Below are 10,663 nucleotides of genomic sequence, written 5' to 3' on the forward strand. Positions count from 1 at the left end.
TAACCTTTTTATGGATTCGACCCCGGTCTTGCCAAGTTATTTATTACTTCAACACTCCTGCACTTGGGAGAAGACATCAATCTTTTGGTCGTGTCACATAGATCGTGGACAATTATATTTTCTTGATTAATCAACTTATCTAGTTTTAAAGGTTGTCATTGAATTAAATTACTAATACGAACACTATGGTTATTTGATGATTAAGGTTAGTTATATGACAGATCCGTTAACAAACCAATGTTAAGGAGAGATAAATATTCAGAATATAAATTAATGTTTCGTTTTCATGATCAGTTCTAATTTCTGAATGTAGATGTATGCTTGCGACCATAGTTTGTTCTCTTGATAATTTTTTGATTTTATTAAATTTTGTGTGATAGTTTTTTGTTTTTTTTTGTTTTAGCCTAAATAACATCCAAACCTCCCAAATTGCATATCATTTAGCATAAAAATATGATTTGAACCTTCTTCGTAGGATCAACCCCTTGCTTGTTCTATACTATTTTGTGTGTTATTGTATTTCAAGCGAGGGTAATTAATTTGTGTGACCGTGATATCGCAACATATGCTTTGATTCTGTTATACATTGTCTTAATCAAGAGTAACAAACAAGCATATACTGGGTATAACATGAATTATATGAAGGTATTTAAGTAATTAAAAGATAATTCATTACCTTAAATGAATTAAAAAAAATATTTCATTTATTCTCAAATGGTATTGATTGTAAATTTTTGAGTAAGGTAAAATGAGATTTAAAAATAGTTTCAAATCTTATTCAAACAATCAATGACTATAATATTGAGAACAAATATGATTTAACAGAGTAAATATAGTACTTCATGTTATAATTTCTAAATCCAAACATGATGAAGGGATAATAATTACATAGAAAAACTGGTCACTGAAAGGTATCGCTTATGACTTTTTTATTATTTAGGGGATCATGATATGTTACTAGACATTGTACTTGAGCTTCAATTTTCAATCAATTAATTTATTTAATCCTATTTTATTTATGATTATTATTTATATTTGAATAAACTTATTAAGAAACCTAATGAGTTACACATAAAAGAATCATTTGTCAAAATTAAAATAAAATGAGTATTCAAGTGTGCCTTGATTGTAAATAAGTTTTAAAAATTGAGAATTATAATGTAATTTATACAAAAAATTACAATTCTAAACCTAAAAAATCAAGTAAGGACTTGATTGAATAAATTTTTAAAATTATCTTAAAATAATATATCTGATATTATTTAGATAATAAATTAATATTTTATCATTTATAGGGTTTTTACGTTTCTCTATAAATAGGAAATTGTATAAAAACTACAAAAGATAAAGAACATTTCAAAAATACAAATAAAAGAGCTAATATTTAAATGTATAACAATCTCTCTTTTCTAAAAGAGTTTGAAATATTTCTTATTGATAGTTTGTGTAAATTATCATTAGAAGTCAGATACTTAAATGACTTGTAGTTTATGAGAACCCAGTCTTGAAGTAATTCTTCAAAGCTAGAAAGAATATCTGATCTTCAGGTGATTTTTTAATATACTCTAAATAATTCTAAATCTATCTAATGAGATCGTTCTAACTTTTAAAAAAAATTTAAATTTATACCGTGGACAATTATGTTTTCTTGATTAATCAACTTATCTAGTTTTAAAGGCTGCCATTGAATTAAATTACCAATACGGACACTATAGTTGTTTGATGATTAGGGTTAGTTATATGACAGATCCGTTAACAAATCAATGTTAAGGAGAGATAAATATTCAGAATATAAATTAATGTTTCATTTTCATGATCAGTTCTAATTTCTGCATGTAGATGTATGCTTGCGCCCATAGTTTGTTCTCTTGATAATTTTTTGATTTTATTAAATTTTGTGTGATAGTTTTTTGTTTTTTTTTGTTTTAGCCTAAATAACATCCAAACCTCCCAAATTGCATATCATTTAGCATAAAAATATGATTTGAACCTTCTTTGTAGGATCGACCCCTTGCTTGCTCTATATTATTTTGTGTGTTATTGTATTTCAAGCTAGGGTAATTAATTTGTGTGACCACGATATCGCAACATATGCTTTGATTCTGTTATTCATTGTCTTAATCAAGAGTAACAAACGAGCATATACTAGGTATAACATGAACTATATGAAGATATTTAAGTAATTAAGAGATAATTCATCACCTTAAATGAATTAAAAAAAATATTTCATTTATTTTCAAATGGTATTGATTGTAAATTTTCGAGTAAGGTGGAATGAGATTTAAAAATAGTTTCAAATCTTATTCAAACAATCAATGACTATAATATTGAGAACAAATATGATTTAACAGAGTAAACATAGTAGTTCATGTTATAATTTCTAAATCCAAACATAATGAAGGGATAATAATTACATATAAAAACTGGTCACTGAAAGATATCGCTTATGACTTTTTTATTATTTAGGGGATCATGATATGTTACTAGACATTGTACTTGAGCTTCAATTTTCAATCAATTAATTTATTTAATCCTATTTTATTTATGATTATTATTTATATTTGAATAAACTTATTAAGAAACCTAATGAGTTACACATAAAAGAATCATTTGTCAAAAATTAAAATAAAATGAGTGATCAAGTGTGACTTGATTGTAAATAAGTTTTAAAAATTGAGAATTATAATGTAATTTATACAAAAAATTACAATTCTAAACCTAAAAAATCAAGTAAGGACTTGATTGAATAAATTTTTAAAATTATCTTAAAAAAATATATCTGATATTATTTAGATAACAAATTAATATTTTATCATTTATAGGGTTTTTACGTTTCTCTATAAATAGTAAATAGTATAAAAACTACAAAAGATAAAGAACATTTCAAAAATACAAATAAAAGAGCTAACATTTAAAGGTATAACAATCTCTCTTTTCTAAAAGAGCTTGAAATATTTCTAGTTCGTGTAAATTATCATTAGAAGTCAGATACTTAAATGACTTGTAGTTTATGAAAACCCAGTCTTGAAGTAATTCTTCAAAGCTAGAAAAGATATATGATCTTCAGGTGATTTTTTAATATACCCTAAATAATTCTAAATCTATCTAAGATCCTTCTAACTTTTAAAAAAAATTTAAATTTATTATTTTAATTATATTTATGTATTTCAGAAAATCCAACAATTTCATGTTCTCTAAGCTGCAAATAGAACACGTAGTATTTCTGCTGCCGTTATGGTCATTCTATATCAACAAAATTAAATAAATTTGCATTTCGAGTTGCAAAGTAGAAATTATATCAAATCTCTCAGTGCAGAGATCACAATAAATCACATAGGAAAGACATAAGTGTTCTAGCATAAGCAATAAATTAGCAAAGAAGTGGAAATCAACATCCCTCTTTGTGTCCAGTCTCAACCGTGAAACCAAAGAACCATTCCTTAACGCTCATATCTATGCCTCCCATTCACTGATGCTGCATTTTGCATGATCAGAAGGCGTAGCTTGTTAAAATAGAAAACTCCACGTTGATAAAATTGATTCACCAGAAGACAGAAGCATTAACTTACTAAGCTCCCACACCACTAAATGAAATAAAGAGAGAAGGAAATAGGAATACTTCCTGTTAGCAACTCCCTTGCTGCTGGTGAATATTCAAAATATCTAGCATAAAGCTGCATGAGAGATCCTTTCTGAGTCTTTCATACCATTAAATGCACACCCAAGCCAAATATTATCTTCCTATTCTGTTCCTTGAGACAATGATAGTTCCAACAACTAACAATATTTTCCATTTATTAGAAAACAATCCAATTACATGCCGCTGAAGTTGTAAATACAAAATAGTCCGTGTGTTGAAGATTGAAAGTACATGTTTTATTCAATTCTAATACATGTCTCATCTCAAAACTTCTTCGAAATTGATCTAATCTTCATGCATGCATGCCCAGACTTGAGAGCAGTAGACAACAGACGTTTTCTGCAACTTTTTATGATACAAAACAGACTCACCTTGAATTCCATAGCATGTTTTCAATGCAAAAGAGTGCCACTATTGTATCTGCATGCCAGACAAGGTATCCTACTGATATGATGTTATTTGAGACTCTTTTTATCCAGCATTCATGAGGTTTATCGAGTAATATGAAAACCAAATCGAATCGTGCGGCACTCATTTTCAAGTTCTCATTCACTGTCCTTGCGAGGCTGCAATATGGATTTCAGATGTCATCAACATATCCATGTGAGAAAGCTAGATTGCCATCCTGCTAGATTACAAAACTAGGGCTATATTACGAAAGAAAGCTAGATTGCCATCCTAGATTACAAAACTAGGGCTATATTACGAACAGAAAATGCCTAGGCTTTGTGTTGTCGAGCCTTCTCCATATCAAAAAACATTTCCGTAACTATCAGTACTTAAAAGATGTATGGTCCAAGGAAAAACCAAGTTATATTTATTGTTATCCAGACAGTCTTCCAGCAAAGAATTAACATAAATAGATGAAGACTTAGAAAGTAATACTTAATGACCACCAACTGGAGTTTCCGCTGCTAAAACAGAAGTTCGTGCTGATAAACTTGCCAGGAGGCCAGCCTTTGCAACAGAGACGCATTGCTGCTCCAAAGCTTCTAGAAGAGCCTGTGGTCAAATGGTAAACCCAATATAAGTCCGAGATCAATGTGATCAAAACCAAAAATTGGTAAGTGGTCAGGAAAAACCTGATGTTCTGCAGACATTTTATCAAATTCACCAATACAACAGAGTCCAGGATCTGCAAGCACCATTGCTCCTGTTTGAAGACACAACTGTTTTGTGGATTTCCAACGAATGTTCACTAACTGCAAGGACAGTAAAGATAAATTGGAGCACCATGCATGCCTGATCTGCGAACAATGCAGATACAAGGAAACTCGAAATTCTTTGTATGAATTACTGCATTCCCACATTTCTCTTCATGGTTCAATTATAACCACTATTGGAATGCTTTATTAGTAACTTCCCAGGAGTTGGATGTTTTGAGTATTCCTTTATATTTAAAACCACATATGTAACAGTTGTAATTCTTTGGTCTAGCTCTGAAGCCATATAATGCTCTCCTTTCTAAATAAGGAAAGCCTAAATATTTTGGATTACAGGATATCAAGATTTTCAATCCAAAGCTGGCAATTTAAAGAGAAATCACTCTTCAATCAGTTCCTCCACAATCACCAAGGCTGTTTTTGTTAGGAGGGACGGTAGAGAGGATAGATGAGGGGAACGGATGGGATAAATCCCTTGTGTGGCACCGTGAATGGAGACTCAAGGAAGGAAAGTAAAGATCCTTCCTTCCTCAATTGTAATTTACAGTCTGTCCAATTTAAGCGGAAGGGCTTCCATTTTTTCCCTTTCTTGCTAGCCAAACAACTAGATAGATGAGTTAACATCCATCCTTTCTCAGAGAATTAAAAGATATTGATGTCTGAAATATTAAATATCAGCAAATTTAGCGGTGATGAGAAAGTTGTTTTATGTTTCCAGCACAAGCACAAAAATTGGGGAATAGGAGCGAAGACCTTCTCACAGCACGGTCTACATTCCCCAAGAACAGTGAAAGACGCTTGAGACACTGGGGAAAATGAATCATAATAAAGTTATGGAGTCCCTTCAATACACAGCAGCTTGAAATACCTTTAACAAGCCCGTCTCCATAGATTGATGGACATTTCGCCTGAAGTATTTGCCGGAAGATATTTGAACCATGTTCTTCTGAGGACTTCACAATAAATTCCAAATCCCGTACGTGAAGAGAATGAGAACAGATAATGAGAACAGATCAGACAGCCCTGTAGCTCCAGCATTGCATTTGGAATCTTGCAGGTTGTCAGAAACAGTTTTCTTACAATCAGAATACCATCTCAACGACGTACCATAATAAATCTGTCATGAAAACAGGAGAAAGGATATTAAAAACAAAAGCGGGTCGTGGTCTGGAAATTCTAGTGTTTAGTTAAACCTAAAACGTAGGAGCATCTCTTTGATCAGTGGCGCAGCAGTTCTCCTGTATACAATACCAAGTAGAAGATGGTGATGGCAATGCAACGCCGCTTGACATAGAAATTTTATTTTTGACCACAACCAGATTTAAGAAAAAAAAAAAAAGACAGTCAGATCTCTTCCATGTGTCAAATTTAAACATCAACCATCAAATTATTATTAATAACTTTTTTATTATTAAATATATCTTTTTAAGATTTTTTTAATAATATTTATAGTGTTTTAACTGTAGCTTTGATTTATCTCCAAATATTGCTATTCTTAAATAGTGATAAGCCACAGTTTTCCCCATTTTTCTTATATTAAACCGTGTTATTTCACTGATATTTAAAAACAATGCTAATAAGGAAAAAATAGCCGAAATATAAGACAGCTTGTCATCCAGGGTATAAATATATTGCAACTCATCTCAGTTGACTCTTCTATGTTTCTTTCTTTGCTTCTGTCTCTTCTCTGTCACTTCTGCTCAAGAAAAGAAAGCTCAGCGCAGCTGAAAGAGAGTGACCAAAGGGTAATTGTTTCTCTCTTCAAGACTCCTTTTTTGTTCTTTTCTGTGTTATAAACTGAGTTTTCTTTCCTTTTCTTTTTTAATTTATGATTTAATGGTTCGGTTATTTTATTGTTAGGGTTTATTTGTTAAATGCCTGCAAATCTTGACAGCATCGACTTGAACTCCGACGTCGTTTCCGGTGAGCGAGAAGACGGTTTTAATGGGTTTAGTAACGTCTCTGTGGTAAAGAGTAAGGTGGGTTTATCTTCTGATGCTGAAACCCTAATGGACTCTGTTACTAATAGTAAAGGTCAGAACCAGGAGCCTGTAGTAGATGAAGTTAAGGATTTTAAAGGGGGTAATGACTTGAAGGAGGTTGCTGTTGGTGGGCTAGGCTGGGAGGGAAAGATGGATTCTGTTTATAAAAGTGTTGATTTTGAAGGGGAAAATGGGTCTGGAAGTGGTGTTGGTGATTCCTCTGTGCGAGAAGCAGCGGAAATAACCGAAATACACTCGAGTAAAGTAGTGGGAGAAGAAAATGGTTCGTGTGAAATTGAGGGGGAAGTGAAGGCGGGGGGTTGTGGCGTAGCGAGTTTAAGTTCAGTTGGCGAGGATGCGATCCAAGTTGAAAATGCTAACGTGGAAGTGAAAGTAGACAGTGCGAATGACTTACTGCCTTCCAAAAAACCTGGAAATGTTTCGCCAAAGGTTAGTTCTGAAGGTGTTGAGAATCAGGGCATGGAAAATGCGTCTGGAAGTGGTGTTGGTGATGCCTCTTTGCGAGAAGCTGCGGAAATAACCGAAACACACTTGAGTAAAGTAGTGGGAGAAGAAAATGGTTCGTGTGAAATTGAGGGGGAAGTGAAGGCGGGGGGTTGTAGCGTAGTGAGTTCAAGTTCAGTTGGGGAGGATGCGATCCAAGTAGGAAATGCTAACGTGGAAGTGAAAGTAGACAGTGCGAATGACTTGCTGCCTCCCAAAAATCCTGGAAATGTTTCACCAGAGGTTAGTTCTGAAGGTGTTGAGAATCAGGGCATGGAAATCAATGACGAACAAGCTAAGAATTCTGAGAGTGAAAATGAGGATGCTGCTGCTTTTGATGAAAGGGTTTTGCAGGAAAATGAGAACCTTGAATCCAATGATTTAAATCTTGTTGCGGATTTGGAGCCTTATGTGGGTGCAGATGGGAATGCAAAAATGGCTTCCAAAGAAGCGGGATTGAGTGTTGGTGATCTGGTATGGGGTAAAGTGAGGAGCCATCCCTGGTGGCCTGGCCAGTTATTTGGTTGTGCTGATGCGTCAAAGAAGGCTAAGAAGTATTTTAAAAAGGATAGCTATTTAATAGCATACCTTGGGGATCAAACTTTTGCTTGGAATGAAGTGTCAAAGATAAAGCCATTCCGGTGCAACTTCTCGCTATTGGAGAAACAGAGCAATTTAGAAGATTTTCATGATGCTGTTCAATGTGCTTTGGATGAGGTTTCTAGACGGGTAGAGTTTGGGCTAGCTTGTCCTTGCATGCCTGGGTATACCAAGATAAAAACTCAGATAATTGTCAATCCAGGAATCCGGGAAGAATCTTGTAGAAGGGATGGTGGAGATAGTTTCTCGAGTGCTGCTTCCTTTGAACCTGCAAAGCTAAATGACTATGTGAAAGAATTAGGCCAATTGCCATTAAGTGGAATGGACACACTGGAGTTTGTAACAGCACGATCCCAATTGTTGGCATTCAATCGTTGGAAGGGTTATCGTCACCTGCCTGAATTTCAATTCCTTGGTGAATTGCGAGAGAGTGATGCAGAGATTCCACCATCACCAGAAGTTAAACTCGGCAGGGAAAAGGTTGACACTGCTGCTACCACGGTTGGAAAGGAGAAGCCAAAAAGTGAAGATCACTCTTTGCATAGGCGTAAGTGTAAGCGCATTTATGGGGATGATGAACATCCAAGCGAGAAAGAAAAATGTTTGGCTGACCTTATTGCTGAAAGGCGCTCATCGGCTGCTAAAGGTAAAGGTGGTTTGGATGGTGAAGCTACTGGCGAGATGACCAAGTCATCTTCAGGTCGGAAAAGGAAGTCTGTTGATTCTATTTCTGACGGCTCAGTGATGAAACAAAGCAAAAGTCCTTCCTCGCCAGGGAATGATAATGGTTCCTCACAGCCTAAGAAAACCTATAGGGTTGGAGATAGCATCCTTAGGGTAGCAAGCCAACTGAATACGTCAACGCCTATACTCAAATCTGTTAATGGAACTTGTAAGAAAACTGCAGTGAAGGCTAAGAGCCAGGAGAAGTCTGCCCATGGAAAATGCAAAGGTAAAATGCCGTATTCAAAGAAGAATGATTCTGATAGAGAATGATTTCTAGATTTTTGTCGTGAGAATGTAGGGATTATATATTGTGAATGTTGTATTGTATTTCTTAATAGGAAATTCTAGTCATTTAGGCTATCATAAAATTTAGTAGTATTTTTCATCTTATTCTGTTTAGGTTTTTATTATCTTTCCTAAATCTTTGATAGTTGAATTTAGGCTATCTATCTTTCCCCTTCCTTCCTCTACTCCCCTGGCTCCTTCTCCCCCTCTCATCCCGGATTTCCCTATCCTATCTTTGTCAACATCAGCTTCGCCTGATGAGTTGGTGTCACGTACTTGCCTGGTTGGCAGAGATCTATGAAGGGATGCAACTTCCTGAAACCTGTAAGTTTCTTTGTAGAATTCATGATGCATAGATAACTCAATTCACAGTGGTATATGCAGTCCTCCCTGAACATATTTCTGGTGGTGATATTGGAGAATTATTAACCAAAGTAGAAACGAAAACATCTGATTCCGAGAATATGAAAGATTCATAATGGACTGACAAAACGTTTCAAATCAATCCTGAAGATCAATCGTCAGTTGAGAATAAGAATGAAGCTGGAGAGATTCCAGTGAAGACTCCGACTAAAAAGGGCACTCCCACCTTCGGGAAACAATCAGCTGTTCAGGTGGGTCCCCATTTGGAATGTGAACAGCAAATTGTTGGTGGAATTCTAGGTTTGGGAGCAGGCAAGCCCAAAGACCACATGAAAGGGAAGGCTAATGATACCTGTCCAACAGCTTTGATTATAAATTCCGCAGATTTGGAGGCAGCTCCTTCAGAAACAAATTTGAACAGGCTTTGGAGCTTTACAAGAAACAGCCTGCAGCACTGCTGAAGAAATACGGCATTTTCGGACCTTCACTTGGCAGCTACCTCCACAAGTACATTGCTTCCACAAACGGTAAATCTTCCCCAAATGCAGCAAAGCGCAGCAAAAAAGAGGCATCGTCTGCGGAGGGAATTGCAATTGATGCCTCAAATTCCGATGAATAGATTGAAAGTAATTTTGGGAATTCAAACCAGGAGCATGAACATGTTCTCACAGCTTTCTTCTGTTTTTCCTCACTTTTTTGTTTGTTTGTTTTTTTATAATCTCTTACGATCGGGTAGCTACACCTATAGTCTTGAGCAAATGCAGTATGAATGTGATGTCGTTGTGATTGTAGAAAATAAAGATTTTGAACAGTCATATGATAATATGACTTGGTTAGGAGTAATTGATCATACAAATAGCCTAGTAGATGGGACAGTGCCAAGCTCGAGAGGAAGACAGCAAAGTTTTTTTTTAATTTAGATTAGGCTTAAAAAAATTTCAAAAGATTCCCAAAGCTAAATTTCATGAGAGGCTTGACTCTTTGTGGTTAGCCAGATTTAAAAGACTCCAAATTAGGTCATGAAGATGATGTTTAAGGAAGTTTTGTTATTTTTTTTTTTGAATTTTCTATTAGTTTTTTTTTTCCCATGGGATTATGATTTTTCTTTCTTGTTAAGGTCTATTTCAGTTGTATTATAAAACTTATAAAAGAAAAGCAAAATTTATTAGTATGACTTGTTTGAAAATATAGTTATGATTGTTTTTATATTGTAATGCATCAGAATAATTTTTTTTATTTTTTAAAAATTATATTTCAGATTAGCATATAAAATGATCTAAAATATATAAAAGAAAGATTATTTTTTAGCAAAAAAATAATTAATTGAAAACACGGGTACAACCGTGTTTTCAAATACTTACTTTAAATCATAAATAAAGTTATAATTTAGAGTTTTATTT

The 10,663-nt window shown here is 34.2% G+C and overlaps 1 pseudogene; it reads left to right on the forward strand.

Annotated features, from left to right (window-relative positions):
* Positions 1-6,429: 6,429 nt before the first annotated feature.
* Positions 6,430-10,106, forward strand: LOC105112789 (uncharacterized; annotated as a pseudogene).
* The last annotated feature ends 557 nt before the right edge of the window (positions 10,107-10,663 follow it).

This window comes from Populus euphratica, unplaced genomic scaffold, assembly GCF_000495115.2.
Source record: "Populus euphratica unplaced genomic scaffold, PopEup_1.0 scaffold365.1, whole genome shotgun sequence".
Lineage (NCBI taxonomy): Eukaryota > Viridiplantae > Streptophyta > Magnoliopsida > Malpighiales > Salicaceae > Populus > Populus euphratica.